This window comes from Lepidochelys olivacea, assembly GCF_965140295.1.
Source record: "Lepidochelys olivacea isolate rLepOli2 genome assembly, chromosome: 3".
Taxonomy (NCBI): domain Eukaryota; kingdom Metazoa; phylum Chordata; order Testudines; family Cheloniidae; genus Lepidochelys; species Lepidochelys olivacea.
Window position 1 is genome coordinate 96948712 of NC_140413.1, and position 19989 is coordinate 96968700.

A 19989-nucleotide genomic window follows, 5' to 3' on the forward strand; every position below is an offset into this window, starting at 1 on the left:
TGGATCATCGGCTAGGTCGTTGGCCAAGAGGAAGGGGTGAAGTTTCCTTGGACCTGAAAGAAAGTATTGCTAGTCACTGACTTTACCTGCTCAGCCAAATTTAGGGATGAATTAAATAGGCTTTGCACCATTTTGAGTGGGAGATGTACATCTTCAATGGAAACAAATTGAAGAGGGAAAGAAAAAATGTCCCAGTTGGTTCTTCACAGTGTTTTCCTTTCATTGTGAATTATGTTTATTAGGGTAATGCCTGGGGACCAACCAAGAATGGGGCTTCAATAGGCTAGGCCCATATGGAAGGCATGATAATATTTCTTATCTTAAAAGAGCTGCCTTGCTATGGCACTTTATTCTTTATCTGGCATTTCATTATGAGAGTCTCATTTTACAAGCATGGGGAATATTGTGTGTTTATCATGGGTGGTGTGTGAACTGCTGGCTGGCGGAGGCTAGCTCCCAGCCCCGCCCCATCTGCCTGAGGCCTCAACCCTTCCATGCCCTCTGCCAGAGCCCTCCTTCCACTGCAGCTGCCAGCTTCGGCCCTAGGCTAGAGCCCTCAGCCCCAGAGTGCCCACAGCCTCCCCCACAGTCCTGGAGCGGGCAGCGCAGCCACAGCCTCCCTGACACTAGAGCACCGGGAGGTAGGTAGTGTAGCTACCCTGAGCACGGGGAGGGTGGGTGGCATGGCTGCAGGCCCCCCCAGCCCCAGAGTGTCGGGAGGGTGGATGGCGTGGCCTCAGCCTCTGTAGGCCCAGAGCGCCAAGAGGGTGGGTAGTGCGGCTTGAGCTGCGGCCACCCCACAGGGAGACTGGAGCTGCACCTAGCGGAAGCTGGAGGGGGGACCTGGGGATGGAGCATGTGTGGGGCCACAGCTGGCTGTTTGGGGAGGCACAGCCTCCCCCAGCCTATGATACCTGTCGCCCATGGTATTTATATACATAACTGCTTAACCTCAGGCTTTTAGTCTGCAGTTCATGATTTTGTGGGCTTGCTAAAGCCTTCAGGCCTGCTTCTGAAGTCTCAGGACTTCCAGAGCTGGAGCTGTGAATGTGAAACAGACTAAAAGGAGGAATAGAGAGAGAGGTGAACATTATACACTCTAATGGAATAGCTACAAAAATGACAAATCTTGTATGCTCGAGACCTGCTGTTGCCCAAAGTCAAATAATGTAGGAAAATATATTTATTTTCCTGATTTTAAAACAGAACACTTTTTTATCCTAAGAAGAAGAAAGGTGGAGGCTGGGAGTGTAGGGAGGCAGGGAATATGAATATCATAGGTTTTTCATTTTCCCACTGAAATTAAGGTTATCAATTTTCAATACTTTTAAAATTTGGGCCCTGATTCTATAATAGGGCTCATCATAGGTGCAAGGGGCCAACTACATGGATCAAATTGCAGGATTGGGGAGCTAGTAAAAAAAGTGTATGTACTTGTTTTGTTTTTTTTTGGGGTCCCAAAGTAATTGAGGGAACACTAATTTGTTCAGATTAAGGTGCTGACCCTGCCATGGACTCTATGGGGGTGCCGGGGGAAAGGGGGGGGGTCAACCCTTTATGTTGCAACTTGTGAGACTGAGGCCTTGACACTGGCAAATGTATCTCTCTTCCCCCTCCTCGCCCCCCCCCCCACCAAAAAAAACCCCTCAGACAAGTCAATTTGCCTAGAAAATGAGCAACCTGAGGGCCGGCTCCTTGGTGTGCTCAATGGGACAAATCACGGGGCCGAAAGCTGCGGTGACATTTTGAAGGGGCTAATACTGTCCCCCTCCCTCGGGGGCGAGGGAGCCGACGCGCACAGCGGCGCTGGAGGACTGGGCCGAGCAGGGGGAAGGCGCCTGCGGCCAGGCAGGGCGGAGCTGCGGGCCGTGCTAGCGGCGCAGGCAGAGCCGGGGGAGCGGGGCGCGCTGGTGGCAAGGGCCGCTGGGTGGGTGCGGCGCGGGCGGGGCGGGCTCTGCCTGGCGACCATGCTGCTGGCGGAGGCCGGGAGCTGCGCGCTCTCTGCAGCGGGCTGAGCTGAGCTGCAGCGGCCGGGTCTCTCCGGGGACCTCCCCTCGGCGGCCGTGGATGTTCCCGGGCTGCCGCGTCCGCGCCTCTGCAGCGACCCGCGTCCGCGCCTGCTGAAGCCGCCCGGGGGGGCATGGGGGCCCCGCTGAGCATCCCTGAGAGGATCCGACCCAGACCCAGCCGCAAGTGCCCGGCCCGCGGCTGAAGGAACCGGTGCAGCTGGGTGGGTCTCAGCGGGCGGGCAGCGAGCCCTGCGCGGGAGATGCCCCTCTCAGGCTGGGGTGGGGGTGACCCAGCAGCCGCCTGGGGAGGGGAAGGGGGCTCCATCGGGGGCTGACATTTTGCAGATCTCATAACAATTAACCTGCCTTTTCAGAGGCACAACAACACAGCCGGCGAGGGGGGAGGAGGAGGCGGGCGAGGAGGAGGCGGGCAGATGGGGAAGTGCATTAGTTTGTCTGGCTTCAGAAATGCTGGTTTCCTTGGCTTGGCTGTGACAGCAAAACCAGAGGGGGAACATCGGACTTGAGGAAGCTGCGGGACTGAAAGGTGCAGATTGTGTGTTGTGCATGTACAGCTAGCCTGTGTTTGGGGAAGGGGGGTTTCGCTTGAATCTTTACCGGATTGGTTATGTTTTGGTAGTACCCACAGCGAGGTAGCTGCTTTCAATCTCTGTAGTCCTGCTTCAAAGATTTTACTATCCAAGTCTTTTTGTTTATTTCTCTGCAATTAAAATCCTTTTGCAAATAGTGTAATTATTTCCTCTCCCACCTTTAACACGTTCTGAAATATATTTCCAGTTAGGATTACAGAATTTTTACATGCACTTCCAAGTAGTAGATTTCATTTTTTTTAATCTGAGGAGGAGGAAGAGAAGGTGATGGTGGTAATTTGAGGGAAGGGCCTTTAATGATATTTTGGGAGCATGAAATCTGTCGTAGGTATTGGGTGATGTGGGGTGGGTAGTCACTGCAGTGATGCACGGAAGCATCCAGCAATAGGCAACGATCATATTCCAGTGTGTCTGACATAACTTCATACCTGATATCCTTTGTTATTCAGGAAAATTGGTGGGCTAGAAACTTGGTTTCAAATACAATTTCAAAATAAAGAACAAATGCTGATTTTCATTGTCTTGCATCAGTCTGGATTTGGGGCAATTGTAAGATTCCCAGCATGTGAATTATTGGAAAATGGGGTTGGTTGTGATGGTTCTATTTAAAACAAATAGATGTATTTTAACTATCAAACGACATTGGTCACAAACATATTAAAGATTTGACCAAGAGAAGAGAGGCTGCTCAGAGTTAACATTACAAATCTGGACTCTGACTTGTGCCGTTGTATTTTTTTTTAAACAGTTTTAAGTGTGGATGGATTGTTATCCTGGATTAATAGTCCTGACATCTGATTTTCAGACTCATGATTTTCAGACACATTTTATAGTTTAATTTTCGTTTCTAAACAGAGAGAAGACAATAGCTAATAAGCAATATTTGGTGTATGAGAGTGGATATATTGGGCCCAGATCTTGCAATTTCATTTGAGCAACTGGACCCTACACCTGTTCACATCCTTACTGATTTCAGTAGGATTCTTTGAGTGGATACAGGGATTCACCTGTGTCGATCTGCCTGCAGTATCAAGGCTATGGATTTTTAACAGCTATCTTCTTGACATTAGTCTTTAGAGTAAATACTCAGTTATGTAATTTTATCACGTGTGTTATTTACTTAATGGTCTGTGAATACTGCACTTCCATGAGGTCATTGTACATGCTTATATCAATACATAATTATGGACTTTTAAATGGGTGATGTTTATGCACTAATTGATTATGATTTGTGTGGAGCTGCTGTGAGCTACATTGAGTGCCTGTATTTGGATAATATTTTGCATGCATATTGAAGAAGTCTTTCCAGTCTATCTCTTACACAAATTTTTTACATATTTTAAAGAATGAATACTGGTATTATATGTACAAAATATAACATTAGAAAAAAAAGTTACTGCAGGTTGCAAAAAGAAACACCAAGAAATATATATACAGCATCTGAAAAATGGTATAAGCAGCCCTGCAGATCTTGAAAATTGAAAGCAAGCCAAAGTAAAAATGCTTCCATTTTCCAGTCCTCCTTCTCTCTCAAACTCTTGTTCCTGGAAGATTTCCATAAATGAACTAAATAGATAATGGACTCAATCTTGCAAGTTGTATACCTGTGAGTACCTTTGCTCTTGTAAGTAGTCCCACTGACTGCAACAGGAGCAATCCCATGAGCAAAGTTATTCCCAGGCATAAAACTTCGCAGGATTGAGTCCATTGTCTGTTTAGTTCATTTATGATACAGTATTGTGAATTTTGCAGAAGAATCTTGCGGGAAATTCTGTTCTTTATTAAAGAACATGGAGGCTCTATGTACAGTGCCTTCCTTTTCTTTATTATGTAGCACAGCATCACACAAGGAACATTTCCAGAAAACATACTGTATATACATGCCTCTCTGTCTCTCTCTCGCCTCAATGAGCTCTTCCCTTGTGATGTTCCGGTTTCTATGAGTTGCAGCATTTCTTCATTTGATGTAGCTATGATTCTGATTTGTCATCTCTAATGTTGAAGTGATAAATCATCTCTTGAACTTGAAGTGAATCAATAAGAATGCTTCTGTTTGTTATCCTCTGTATTTAAGATTTGGAGAATACAAGCGGAATTACTCAGGGAGTGACAGTACTCAATATTTCACCTCCATATCTTTCTATACGTCCTGATTTTCCTACAGTGTGGTGCCTGCAAGCATCACAATATTAAGGCAAGGCCTTGAGCTTCTATATTCAGTGCTGATATAGAGCTGCATTCATTTGGAGAACAGAGTAGATGATAACAATGTTAAAGCAGGACCTCTTCTGTGACCTAATTGTCAGACTTGATACATCTCCTTTAGATGGATGACCAAAGTGGCGCCAAAGGGTGTCTCATACATGGAAGTATCTATATTGCCTGCCACATGATCTGTCTGATCCAATTAATTGCTGATACTGGCAGAAGAGGTTTTTACAAAAGGATAATTGTGAGCTAAATAGAGGACAGGAAAGCCCAATTTCCCTTTATACTCTAGTAGGCATTGAAGGAAGGTTGGAACACAACTGATAATAGAGCATTTTACCACTCCCTTTAATTTAGAGAGGAGGATCCTATGCCAGACAAAGCAGCATAGCCAAGGTTTGCTTACTGGTCATCAACGGGAAGAGAGTTGTTATTCTTCCAGTTCTGGAATAATAATACTAGTTTCACTGGGTTAGTAGAGCTGACGTGAGGCAAATTGGACTATTGCTTGGGCCCAAGAACTTGTATTAATAACTGGGGAGTTTCCCCCAGGCATCATGTTGAAGGTAAGAATAACAGTCTGCTTTTAGGTTAGTCACTTCTGAAATATACTGGACCTGAACCAAGACTTGGCACAGCAGACAATATAGATCCAAAGCCTTCAGCAATGTTGGACATTTTCTAGGATTTTAGACCATCCTGAGGCAATTTATGCACCATACATTGGTTGCATTGCCCTTTTCTAGAAGGATCCACAATCTGTCTCAGTTGTTCGCAAAAATCATGATGGCAAACACTCCAGTCATTAAACTTCAGTGAGTTTATGTACCAGTTTGACTCTTTAAGGGACCATTGTCCCCTTTTTGATATTTTTCACATTTTGCTCCCTAACCTGACAGACTGGCATCTGATTCTACTGTCCCATGGGGGAAGACAGACAGATTACATTGCTGTTCCATGTGTTCATGTGGTTTAGACACCATTGGACTTCCTTATTCACTTTCCACTAAAGATGTTGTCATATGAACAACCACTGTGAGGCAGGTTAGCTTTCAGTTTTTAGAGGGCCCAATTACGGATCCAGACATGGGAGGTTTGACTGAATGGTAGAGATAGTAACCCCTGAACTTGAGCCTAGTTTTTGAGGAACTGTTTGAAGTCTGAGGAATCTCTTTATCTTCTTCCTTATTTTCCCTAGTTTGTTCCCTGGGAGATTTATCAGGGCCATGGTAAAGTCCACCTGGAATCTGAAGGAAGCTGTTTTTAGTGAGGGTTCCAGCATGTATGTTTTTCCTATTCATCATAAATGCTTCTGCGTCCACGAGGAAAACCAGACCAAATATTCTCTGTTCCTGTGCTGGCTGTTGATCGGAATGTCATTCAGGGGTAAGCTGCTGAAATTGAGCCAGGCTGGACGGTGTCACCTATCAACTGAATTTGCTCAATACTTGTTCAGGCGTCTTAAACTGATCATGGGTCTGTGACTTCTGTTCTTCTTAAGTACCAGAAGGGGATACTCTCACACCTTGGAGGCTCCCCTTTGGGGGTTTCCTAGATTTTTTTTTTAAGATGAGCAGGGACCATGGTGGTCATCCAGTCTGACCTCCTGCACAGCACAGGCCATAACATTTTGCCTACCATTTCCTGCATCAAGCCTAAAAATTTGTAGTTGAACTACAGCATATCTTTTAGAAGGACTTCTTGTCTTGATTTAAAAATGTCTAGAGATGGAGAATCTATCACATCCTAGGTAAGCAATTCCCATAGTTATTTACTTTTACTATTAAAAATGTGTGCCTTATTTCCTGTTTGAATTTATCTAGCTTCATCTTCCCCACTCTGGGATCTTGTTATGCCTTTGTCTGCTAGATTAAAGAGCTCTCTATCATCAGGTATTTTCTCCCCATGTAAGTATATTCAGACCATGCTTAAGTCTTAACTTCTCTTCGGTAAGCTAAATAGATTGAGCTCTTTAAATCTCTTACTGTAAGGAAGGTTTTCCAGTTCTCAAATCATTGTTGTTGCTCTTCTTGGAAACCTTCCCAATTTTTCAACATCCTTTTAGAAGTGTAGACATGGAACAGGACACAGTATTCTGGTAATGGTCTTTCTAGTGCTGTTTTCATTCAAATTCCTGCTCTTTTCCTACTTGATATTTCTTTGCTGATGCATCCAAGGAACACAGTATCCTTTTGGCCACAGCCTCACTCAGGGAGGACATGTTCAGCTGGTTATCCACCAGGATCCCCAAGTCTTTTTTCAAATTAATTGATTTTTAGGATGCAATCCCTCTTTCTGTAGATTCCCCAAATTATGGCTTGTTTACAGATCTTCCCCTGTACACAATCAGTTTTATGATTCTGATGGAGTAGCATCAGTTCTCTGGGAGGAGAGAAGAGAAGGAAATTGTTTCATTCAGAACCCTTTCCCATCTCTATTGCCCAGGGATCCCCTATGGTCCTTCCTGAGATACAGGCAAAGAACCAGCTCCTTCACCTTAGAAGATGAGGACTAAGGCCAGGTCTACGCTACAGAGGTAGGTCAATGTAAAGCAGCTGTAAGTGTCTACACTGCAGTGTTGCTCCCGCTGATGTAAGTCCCCCCACTACACTGACCTAATAACTCCACCTCCATGAGTGGCATAGAGCTTAGGTCAATGTAGTTAGGGCGATGCAGTGTCTGGGTAGATACTGGGTAGACACTGCATTACTTACATCGCCTATCAGTTCTGCATGGAGCTCACAGCTGTGAGCCCGGCTGCTGGGTGCTGACAGTCTGGTCTGTCAGCACCCAGCAGTGGGGCTCCATGCAGAGCCTACAGCCCGCGCTGTCAGCACCTGACAGCAGAGCTCACACTGCTTCACTTAAGTTGGAGCAAGGACTCCTGGCAAGGACGTGCACACTGGCAGAAGGAGGGTAGTGTGGACATGAAAAACTGCAGTAATTACTGCGGTGGCTGTATGTTGACCAAATATAAACCGACTTAATTGTTTAGTGTAGTCAAGGCCTAAATGGAGAAGAGAGGAGACTGTTTAGGCTGTCTCACAATAATAAGAGTGAATTATTATTGGAATACCAGCCTGATGTGGATTAATTGCACAGGCATCTGCTTATCTCCAGAAAATGTCAACTAGCACCTGACTCATTTTCAAACTAAATTTAATGTTTCCTAGCAATGGCATTTTCCATTTCTGCAGTTACTCTCACTTCTGTACTTTCTGTCCCACACACCGTCTGTCTCGTTTTCTGTTTATTTTCTTATGTTCTAAACCAGCATAATAATGGAAAAGACTAAAACTATTAATATTTATGAGACTAGTGCTGTCACTTAAGTTTCAAGGGGAACTGGTGTGGCTTGCTGCCATACCAGCTGGTTCTGTGATCTCAAGCTAAATGGGGTTAGGCTGGGCCATTACTTGGACGGGACACATGCCAGGAATAGCTAAGGAGAGTTGAGGATTCAGCAATACATGGGTACTGTGTTGATGGGCACTATGGAAAAACATCAGGTAAATAAAATAGTAAGTGGCATTTGTTTCATGTAGTAAGAAATCATCTCTTGGCTAAGGAATGCCCCAACATGATGGTAAATTGAAAGGTAAAACAATGGCTTTTTTTAACCATTTGTGGTTATTTCAGATTCCATGGGACTGTTAATAAAGTAGAGTTTGACGGGATGTACAGGTGTTTTGCTGATCCCTAACCAGGATCCTATAGCCCTGCCACTCCCCACCCAGACAGTGCCCCGATGAAGAGGCCCTTTCAAGCCAGATAGTGGCCTAAGTTTTATTGATTGTCTCCCAGCAAAGGTTCAGTTACACCTCAAGTAGGCATGCCCAGCAAGAAGCTAATTAAGTTCAGCTGAGCCCAGTTGGGCTCAACACATTAGGATGACTTATAAAGGATTTAAAATAAATGTGGGCTCTTTTTTGCTCCTTTGTGATATATAAAGAATACCTGATGGCTCTTCCCCCTCCCATCCCCCCATATTTCTTTTTACCTTTGAAATAAATGTCAAGAATGTTTGTCTGGTTTTGTTGGAGGAGCTTGTGGAAGTCTCAGGGATGTTTATTGTGAGTTTGTAACACATTAAATGAAGGGACAAAGGTGCTGAATCTTAAAGAAGGCTCAAAACATTAGTCATGTACGTTAAACAGGTATTAATTAAAACGGGTTGGCAAACTTTTTGGCCCGAGGGCCACATCTGGGAATAGAAATTTTATGCTCACAGAATTGGGGTTGGGGTGCGGGACAGGGTGAGGGCTCTAGATGGGGTTGTGGGCTCTGGGGTGGGGCCAGAAATGAGGAGTTCACGGTGTGGGAGGGGGCTCCGGGTGGGGGAGTGGGGTACCTGGGGGGTCTGAGGGCTCTGGCTGGGGGTGAGGGCTCTGGGGTGGGGCTGGGAATGAGGAGTTTGGGATATAGGAGGCTGCTCTGGACTAGGACCGAGGGGTTCGGAGGGTGGGGTGGGGATCAGGGCTGGAGTGCGGGAAGGGATCCAGGCTCCAGGTGGGGGTGCAAGTTCTGGGGTGGGGCTGGGGATTAGGGGTTTTGGGTGCAGGAGGGCGCTCCGGGCTGGGATCCAGGGGTTTGGAGGGTGAGAGGGGAATCAGGGCTGGGGCAGAGGATTGGGGTGTGGGGAGGTCCCGGAAGCAGTGGCATGTCACTTCTCTGTTGGAGCACTGGAGGGGGCCATTGGAGCATGTAGGAGTTGGAGGGAGGCCTTGCTGTGGCTTCCGGGAGCTGCATGGAGCAGCCCCCGATCCTGTTCCCTGGCTGGAGCTCCGGAGTGGGGCCATGTGGCTGCCTCAGTGAGCCACGTTTAGTGGCCCTCGACCCTGCTCTGTGGCTGGAGTGTGGAAAGCCCCAGACCCCACAACCCAGCGGAAGTTCGAGGGCCGGCTTAAAACGGCTGAATGCGGCCCGTGGGATGCAGTTTGCCCACCCCTGAATTAAAAACTTTTTTTTTCTTCATTTTTAAACCATATGGCTAAAACTCCCTTTCTCTGTCGGTTATTTAGTTTTCACTCTTTCTCCTGGAGTTACCATTTTATTGGTTCTCCATTCGCCTTTATGAAAAAATAGAGACCGGCTTTATGTCTCACAAAGAAGCAAAAAAGGGCACAAGCTATTTTCCCTCTTGTGTACATCATCTTTTAAAGGTAGTCTGAGTTACTCCAAAAGGGGGAGAGGAGACTAGCAGGGAGCTTTGGGGAGACATAAGAATCTGAATAGAATACCTATTGTTTGGTTGGTAGTGTTGTTTTGGGTTTTACTGAGTGTTGAGCTGCATGGAAGAAACACAGGCAGGGACTTTTGGTTCATAGAAAAAATAAAAATGTGTGTTGTTTTGATTAAATCAGAACTTCTGAGATAAAACTGAAATCCCAGAGAGCATTTCTTGTGTTTACACAAACTCTGAACTGTCTGTGTCTAGATGAATCTCCCTTGATCTGCCTTGCTCTGGCTAGTCAGACCACCTGTCTCTCACCGTCTTGCACTAGAGGTGGAATTGCAGACACCCTCTACACAAGCGAGAGAAAATGGAAGGTCTCACAAAGTATTTGGCACAGCATTAGACCCTGATAAGAGCCCCAGAATAGTTTCAGCAAGGTCATTTGGCCGTCTAACAAAAGTAGGAGCAACTGTTCCAGGAATTACTACTTCACTGGGTCATCAACTCATCCAGCTGATGTTCTGACTTCCAGTCTCAGCCCTGCCCTGTCCAGCTAGGATATTATGATGATCTGGATGTTTACCCAGTCATTTCTGAGCAAGTAGCTACCGTGGGCGAAGGGTATTGTGAGTTCCTCAAGTGATACTCATCCTGACTGGCAAAACTCAAGCTGCCAACCAAGCCCTGGATGATGAATTTGCTAACGATTGAGAGTCTGAACCTAGCAGTACTTTTCTGAGTAGGGAAAAGTGAGAGCTACCCCGGAGAGCTACTGGTGTGTTAATTTCAGCGTCAGAACCATTTCCCCTACCTCCCCAGGGTTCTGACAATGAGTTATTGCCTAGCACTTGAAAGAATAGGCAACGTAGTGGCACTGGACAGAGAACTGCCTAGTAAAAGGCCTTTTAGACTACTGTTTTGTTCTAGAAGAACTTGCTGGCACGTGTCCAACTATGTGTTTTCTCTTTTGGAGTAAATACACCTCTGACCCCGTCTGTGGTCTGCTCAAGGGATGCCCCTAAGGTCTCAGGCCTCTAGCTGTCACGTCCCTTGGGACAGGAACCTATGCCCATTTTCCTCCAGACAAGGGTTTTAGGCTGCAGTCCCCTACAGTTTACTGTGATAATCTCACCAGGTGTGACTTAGCTTTGCACCTGCAGTTTCACTCTTTATTTCTCTCATAAGCAAAGACAATGGTTTACCAAAGACCAGACAGATGTACACAGAGCACAATACATTTATTTTAGGACAAAAACATTACAGAGAAAATGTATAATAAAACAATAAAAGATCTAAGTGCATACTTAAGCTTACCAATCAGCTGCAAACAATCAAAACCATCTGGAGGTGAAAAAGGAACATTACAACAGACAGGAAATCACCCTATGAATACTGACAAAAGACTGTTTCTGTACCACACTGAGGGGGAGAGGCGCTCTGTATCCACTCACAGAGCAGACCTTTTGAAGAATACAGGCATTTTCATGAAAAATTAGATCCTGGTTCCTATGAAGCCAGACAGCTCTGCAACAGTCCGAACTTTGTGTGTGTGTGTGAACCTGATATATTAAGTGTAGGCCCAGGTTTGCATTTGTTTTGTATTGTAACCATTTGTTTCCATCACTCTTTTTCTTAAATAAATCTTCTTTTGTTTTACTACAAGTGCTGTGTGATATACAGAAATGAGAGTTTAAGGTCAAACTAGTAACTTGGGTACAGGGAACAGTAGATCTGGGATTTCTGTGAGCAGACAGTGTCGGGGGCTGGATATCACAGGGGAACACTTCAAAGAGACTCAGGTGCATCTATTGTTAACCTGCAAGGTGAAGATGGAGCTGGCGTTCCCCAGAGAAGTGCTTGAGTGGCTGACAGGCTGATGGTGTTAGGGACCTAACACCCAGCCACCGTGGGGAAAACTACCTTTTGGGAGAGGCGGGGGTAACAAAGTGACTCTCAGTCCTGAGTACCCCAAGAATCATTACCTCTCCACACTGATTTTAGTTCCTGGGCAGAGCTCGGTAATCCTCCCCAACTAGCCAATTTACAATCCCTGGCTCAGAGAGGTAACATTTATAAAGTGGATAACATAGTTTCAAGCTAGGCCTGTGTTCATATGTGTCATGTGTGTAAAGTTGGATTTGCTGGTGAAACTCAGTCAGTCAGGCAGATGCAGCCCAGATCAGGGACACCAGAAGGGGGAGGCAAGGGGGCCAACGCCCTCCCACTTTTTGGCGCCACAGCCTCTCCACCTGCCCGGAGTGGGGGGGATCGAGAGCAGCCCCCAGCCTGTGTCTCCACCCCGTGGGGCCCCTCCTCCCCCCCGCTGGGCAGGAAGGTCCGCAGCTCCCCACAGCTGCCCGTGTGCTGCACATGGCTGTTACCTGGACCCAGCTCCAGCTGGGGGGCCACAGTCTGGCTATGGTAAGAGCTGCTTGGGGAGCTGCGGACCCTTCTGTCTTGGGTCCGTGGCTCCTGGCCTGCTCCGGCTTCCAGCTTGGTTGGGGGTGGGGCCTCAGGCAGAAGAGGAGGGGTGGGGGGCTCTGGCCCCCCCACTTTTGGGCAGGCTCTGCCACCCCTGGCCCAGGTGACTGAAAACTACACAATGACTGATTAGGTAGCAACCCTCCTTGCCATATGGTGAGAATGGAGGAGCTGAATACCAGGCAGTCAGAAGAGCCATCAGAGTTGGTAGGAGAAAAACAATGGACTACCAAAGAGAGCCCTGGTACACTCCTGCTTCTCACAAGGACTCATCAGTTACAGTGTCTAAGGAAGTCAGATTATGAGGCCAAGGAAAGTCCATTTGATTCACCAGTAATTTATTTTCAGCGTAGAACACTGGGCTTCATTAGTTGCGTGTGCCTGGTTATTCAGTGTTATTATAAGGGAGATAGGTACACCAGCAGAAAACAGATGACATCAGAACTGTGTAGCCTCCGTACAGCTATGGACCCTTGCAGTAGTTAGCTGCCCTTGTAAGTACTGCCTGAGCCAAGCCAAAGAATTAATACAATTCTCCTGACTTGTTGAGCTACCCACTGATGTTCTTACTTAACAAGGAACTAACTTTGTTTCACTTAATGCAGGAGTTTGGGAACTTCCTCAAAATTTAAGTCAGGTTCTCAAACTTTTTTTTTCACAGACCACTTGAAAATTGCTGAGGGTCTCGGAGGACCACTTAATGATCTGTCCAAATGTTGTTTGTACCATTATCTAACTATTGTAAAGCGCTTTTCATATCATAGAATATCAGGGTTGGAAGGGACCTCAGGAGGTCATCTAGTCCAACCCCCTGCTCAAAGTAGGACCAATCCCCAACTAAATTATCCCAGCCAGGGCTTTGTCAAGCCTGACCTTAAAAACCTCAAAGGAAGGAGATTCCACCACCTCTCTAGGTAACGCATTCCAGTGTTTCACCACCCTCCTAGTGAAAAAGTTTTTCCTAATATCCAACCTAAACCTCCCCCACTGCCACTTGAGACCATTACTCCTTGTTCTGTCATCTGCTACCACTGAGAACAGTCTAGATCCATCCTCTGTGGAACCCCCTTTCAGGTAGTTGAAAGCAGCTGTCAAATCCCCCCTCATTATTCTCTTCTGCAAACTAAATAATCCCAGTTCCCTCAGCCTCTCCTCATAAGTCGTGTGCTCCAGCCCCCTAATCATTTTTGTTGCCCTTTGCTAGACTCTTCCCAATTTTTCCGCATTCTTCTTGCAGTGTGGGGCCCAAAACTGGACACAGTACTCCAGATGAGGCCTCAGCAATGCCGAATAGAGGGGAATGATCACGTCCCTCGATCTGCTGGCAAAGCTCCTACTTATACAGCCCAAAATGCCGTTAGCTTTCTTGGCAACAAGGGCACACTGCTGACTCATATCCAGCTTCTTGTCCACTGTCACCCCTAGGTCCTTTTCCGCAGAACTGCTGCCTAGCCATTCGGTCCCTAGTCTGTAGCTGTGCATTGGGTTCTTCCGTCCTAAGTGCAGGACCCTGCACTTATCCTTATTGAACCTCATCAGATTTCTTTTGGCCCAATCCTCTAATTTGTCTAGGTCCCTCGGTGTCCTATCCCTACCTTCCAGTGTATCTACCACTCCTCCGAGTTTAGTGTCATCTGCAAACTTGCTGAGGGTGCAATCCACGCCATCTTCCAGATCATTAATAAAGATAATGATAAAGCTAATCTAATTGCCTTTTATGATGAGATTACTGGTTCTGTGGATGAAGGGAAAGCAGTGGATGTATTGTTTCTTGACTTTAGCAAAGCTTTTGACACGGTCTCCCACAGTATTCTTGTCAGCAAGTTAAGGAAGTATGGGCTGGATGAATGCACTATAAGGTGGGTAGAAAGTTGGCTAGATTGTCGGGCTCAACGGGTAGTGATCAATGGCTCCATGTCTAGTTGGCAGCCGGTATCAAGTGGAGTGCCCCAAGGGTCGGTCCTGGGGCCGGTTTTGTTCAATATCTTCATAAATGATCTGGAGGATGGTGTGGATTGCACTCTCAGCAAATTTGCGGATGATACTAAACTGGGAGGAGTGGTAGATACGCTGGAGGGCAGGGATAGGATACAGAGGGACCTAGACAAATTGGAGGATTGGGCCAAAAGAAATCTGATGAGGTTCAATAAGGATAAGTGCAGGGTCCTGCACTTAGGATGGAAGAATCCAATGCACCGCTACAGACTAGGGACCGAATGGCTAGGCAGCAGTTCTGCGGAAAAGGACCTAGGGGTGACAGTGGACAAGAAGCTGGATATGAGTCAGCAGTGTGCCCTTGTTGCCAAGAAGGCCAATGGCATTTTGGGATGTATAAGTAGGGGCATAGCGAGCAGATCGAGGGACGTGATCGTTCCCCTCTATTCAACATTGGTGAGGCCTCATCTGGAGTACTGTGTCCAGTTTTGGGCCCCACACTACAAGAAGGATGTGGATAAATTGGAGAGAGTCCAGCGAAGGGCAACAAAAATGATTAGGGGTCTAGAACACATGACTTATGAGGAGAGGCTGAGGGAGCTGGGATTGTTTAGCCTGCAGAAGAGAAGAATGAGGGGGGATTTGATAGCTGCTTTCAACTACCTGAAAGGGGGTTCCAAAGAGGATGGCTCTAGACTGTTGTCAATGGTAGCAGATGACAGAACGAGGAGTAATGGTCTCAAGTTGCAGTGGGGGAGGTTTAGATTGGATATTAGGAAAAACTTTTTCACTAAGAGGGTGGTGAAACACTGGAATGCGTTACCTAGGGAGGTGGAAGAATCTCCTTCCTTAGAGGTTTTTAAGGTCAGGCTTGACAAAGCCCTGGCTGGGATGATTTAACTGGGAATTGGTCCTGCTTCGAGCAGGGGGTTGGACTAGATGACCTTCAGGGGTCCCTTCCAACCCTGATATTCTATGATTCTATGATATTAAACAAAACCGGCCCCAGGACCTACCCTTGGGGCACTCCGCTTAAGACCGGCTGCCAACTAGACATGGAGCCATTGATCACTACCTGTTGAGCCCGACAATCTAGCCAGCTTTCTATCCACCTTGTAGTCCATTCATCCAGCCCATACTTCTTTAACTTGCTGGCAAGAATATTGTGGGAGACCGTATCAAAAGCTTTGCTACACTCAAGGAATAACACATCCACTGCTTTCCCCTCATCCACAGAGCCAGTTATCTCATCATAGAATGCAATAAGGTTAGTCAGGCATGACGCCCTTGGTGAATCCATGCTGGCTGTTCCTGATCACTTTCCTCTCCTCTAAGTGCTTCAGAATTGATTCCTTGACGACCTGCTCCATACTTTTTCCAGGGACTGAGGTGAGGCTGACTGGTCTGTAGTTCCCTGGATCCTCCTCCTTCCCTTTTTTAAAGATGGGCACTAGCCTTTTTCCAGTCATCTGGGACCTCGCCTGATCACCATGGATTTTCAAAGGTAATGGCCAATGGCTCTGCAATCGCATCTGCCAACTCCTTTAGTACACTCGGATGCAGCACACCCAGCCCCATGGACTAGTGCTCGTCCAGCTTTTCTAAATAGTCCTGAACCACTTCTTTCTTCACAGAGAAGAAGTGTGCAGCAGTCTGGGACCTGACCTTGTTCGTGAAGACAGAGGTGAAAAAAGCATTGAGTACATTAGCTTTTTCCACATCCTCTGTCACTAGGTTGCCTCCCCCATTCAGTAAGTGTCCCACACTTTCCCTGACCACCTTCTTGTTCACATGTGCCTTGCAAACTGTTTCTTTCCTAATTTGTCACAAAAATTACCAAATTTAATTAATTATTAGATGATAATATTCCCTAAGACTATAAGAATGGCCATACTGGGTCAGATCAGTGGTCCATTTAGCCCAGTATTTTATCTTCTGAAAGTCTGCAGTGCCAGATGTTCTGGCAGTTGGAGGTTTAAGGACACTCAAGCATGTGGTTGCTGACCATCTTAACTAATAGCCATTGGTGGAACTAACCTCTAAGAACATATCTAATTCTTTTTTGAACCCAGCTATATTGTTGACCTTCACATCATCCTGTGGGAGCCAGTTCCACAAGCTGACTGTGAAGAAGTACTTCCTTATGTTTGTTTCAAACCTGCTGCCTATTACTTTCATTGGGTGACCCCCTAGCTCTTGTATAAATAGGGACTCACTTTCTCCATATCATTCATGATTTTATAGACCGCTGTCATATTCCCCCCTCCTTAGTCGTCTCTTTTCTAAGATGACCAGTCCCATTCTTTTTCATCTCTCCTCAAATGGAAGCTATTTGATTTCCCCTAATCATTTTTGTTGTCCTCTGCAACTTTTCCAATTCTTATATATCTTCTTTGAGATGGGGCAGCCAGAACTGCACACACTATTCAAGGTGTGGGTGTACCATGGATTTATATAGCTGTATTAAGATATTTTCTGTCTTATCTATCCCTTTCCTAATGGTTCCTAACATTCTGTTAGCTTTTCTGCCAGCCGTTGCCCATTGAGTGGATGGCTTCAGAGAACTATCCACAAATGTCTCCAACATCTCTTTCTTGAATGGTAACAGCTAATTTACGTACCCGTCATTTTGTATATAGTTGGGATTATGTTTTCCAATGTGTGTTACTTTGCATTTACCAGTGTTGAATTTCATCTGTCATTTTGTCACCCAGTTTAGTGAGATCCCTCTGTAACTCTTTGCAGTCAGTTTTGGACCTAACTATCTTTAGTAATTTTGTATCATCTGCAAATGTTGCCATCTCACTGTTCACCCCCTTTCACACATCATTTATGAATATGTTGAACTGCACAGGTCCCAGTACAGATCCTTGGGGGACCCCACTTTCTACTATCTCCATTGTGAAAACTGACCATTTCCCCCTCCTCTTTGTTTTCTCTCTTTTAATCCAAGAGAGGACCTTCCTTCTTTTCCCATGACTGCATAGTATGCTTAAAAGCTTTTTGTGGGGGACCTTGTCAAAGGCCTTCTGAAAGTCCAAGTACACTATATTGACTGGATCAGCCTTGTTCACATGCTTGTTGACTCGCTTAAAGAATTGTAGTAAGATTGGTGAGGCATTATTTCTGTTTACAAAAGCTTTTTCCCGAACATATCATGTTTATTTATGTCTCTAATAACTGTCTTCTTTACTGTAGTTTCAACCAGTTTGCCTGGTACTGAAGTTAAGCTTACTGGCCAGGATTGTCTTTGGAGCCTTTTTTAAAAATAGGTGTTATATTAGTTAATCTCCAGTCACCTGGTGCAGAAGCTGATTTAAGCAATAGTTTACATACCAAAGTTAATAGTTCTGCATTCTCATATTTTAGTTCCTTCAGAACTCCTGGGTGAATACCATCTGATCCCGGTGACGACTTCTTGTTTAATTCATCAGTTTATTCCAAAACCTCATTTATTGACACCTCAGTCTGGGACAGTTCCTCAGATTTATCGCCTAAAAATAATCACTCAGGTGTGGGGATCTCCCCCACATCCTCTGCATTGAAGACTGATGCAAAGAATTTATTTAGCATCTCTGCAATGGCCTTATTTTCCTTGAGTGCTCCTTTAGCACCTCGATCGTCCAGTGGCCCCACTGACTGCTTGGTAAACTTCCTGCTTCTATTGTACCTAACACTTTTTTTGTTCTTTCACGATGGAACAATTTCATACTGCTTGCATTGGCTACACTGAGCCCTCAACTCCTAAGCTAATTGATTCTTTTGCCAGTGTGATTGATAGTGGCACTTTATTTAGTTCCAGTGGAATTGCATATGTATTGCCCATAAACTGGCCTCAAATACCTGCTTCCAACTTTAATCTTTTCCTTCCAAATGGAATTTCTTGTTGGCCCCAGGATGCCTATACCTTTGGCAGACCACTCAGTTGGTTTTAGCTCCTATGGGTATGTCTACACTGCAATTAAAAACCCAGGGCTGGCCCATCTCAGCTGACTCGGGCATGCAGGGCTCGGGTTAAGGGGCTATTTAATTGTGGTGTAGATGTTTGGGCTCGGACTGGAGCCTGAACTCTGGGACTCTGCCCCCTCGCGAGGTCCCAGAGCCTGGGCTCCAGGCCAAGCCCAGATGTCTCCACTGCAGATAAATAGCCCCTTAGCCCAAACGCTGCAACCTGAATCAGCTGACTTGGGCCATCCTTCAAATGCTTTTTAAAAATTTAAAATTTGGACTGTTTCTGAAGACAAGATACAAAAAAATAAAACATGCAGGGATTTGCTGGATTTCTCCTCAATGTAGGAACTTTTCTCGGTAGCTCACAGAAAATGAGGGGGAATGCCGAAGGGGGAAGCAATAGGGGGAAAAAGTATTATAGCAAAAACAAGATAACTCACTGACTCAGACGTAAACATTCTAATTTTTTTAGGCCTCCAGTCCCACTTTATGCCTTTTCTGGCATTAGTACAAGAGCAGCTTTCAAAGGCATTTATGGCTAGTTGTCTTCCTCAGCTACATAGAAATATCATAGCAGAACTGTGGCCTTCCAAACACTTATTCACAGGAGTAATTTAATGCAGTTTGCAGCAGTGTACAAATGGCTGCATGGTAGTAAAGTGGAAAAGACCTGGTTATATCTATTCTTAAAGAAATTAGTATTCAGTGTCACACTATTAATTATTAAAGCAAATGTAGTCATACCATGTATTATATAACTAGGTGAATTAAGTTTCCAATGAGGGAGATGTTTCTTCTTTATACACAGCACAGGTCCACTCCCTGAATACTACATGCAATTTCCAGCCCTCTACTATGGAAAGATAGAGGGGAAAACTGCTAGGCTAATAAAGGCTTTAGAGAGAATGGATTCAGGAGGAAAGGGAATAGAACTAAACGTGTTTAATATGATTGTTGGCTATAATACACAAAGGAATTTTGCAAAGAGGAGGGAAATAATTAGAAGTCTTCCTTTGTTTTTTCAGGGACGTGTCAGAGTGCACAGTGTGTAAATGATATGATTCACTGTCTAGTATTTGTGAGTGTAATGCATTCAGCGCTGCTGCATCTGAGCATCTGTTGAGCAGCAAGGGTTCTGTAATACAGTATTAAAAACACACTAATGCAACTTTAACAAGTTCAGAAATACAAAATTAAGGTTTCCATAGCAATGGTAAGTCTCCCATATTACACTTAGATAGTATTTTCAGTTACAGTTCAATGTGTTATTTAATATGCAGTGTGTGCAATGTGGCAGAGATAATGTTGCCATGGAAACCGTACATTTTGCTTCTCCTAACTTGTGTGCTCAAATATGAAACATTTGTATTGCATTACTGTACATTTTTTTCATTGGATTCCTTTGTTTTTATTTAAGAAGGAGGAAAAAAATGACAAGGGAATTTTGGAATTGCACAATTGAGTACAATAGATTGTAAAATATACCACGTGGATTGGTTGAAAAATGGGGTGTATAGTGGGGAATTAACAAGATTTTTAATTGGAATTTTTCATTTATCGTCTATTGTTTTAAAAATATTTAATACTTAAGAATGTGTCAGTTTAGTCACATGGTGGT

General features: G+C 45.2%; 1 protein-coding gene across 3 annotated transcripts in view; it reads left to right on the forward strand.

The window, feature by feature from the left end:
* Window positions 1–1974: 1974 nt before the first annotated feature.
* The window catches only part of NCOA7 (nuclear receptor coactivator 7), a 169323-nt gene continuing 151308 nt past the window's right edge, over window positions 1975–19989 (forward strand). For 2 of the 3 annotated variants that reach the window (XM_084623203.1, XM_084623206.1), the window contains exon 1: window positions 1975–2230. The gene's annotated coding sequence lies outside the window, so the exon portion shown is untranslated. Of the gene's footprint in view, window positions 2231–2452; window positions 2557–19989 lie in introns of those variants that run through there. The other variant, XM_084623204.1, reaches the window with a different exon arrangement.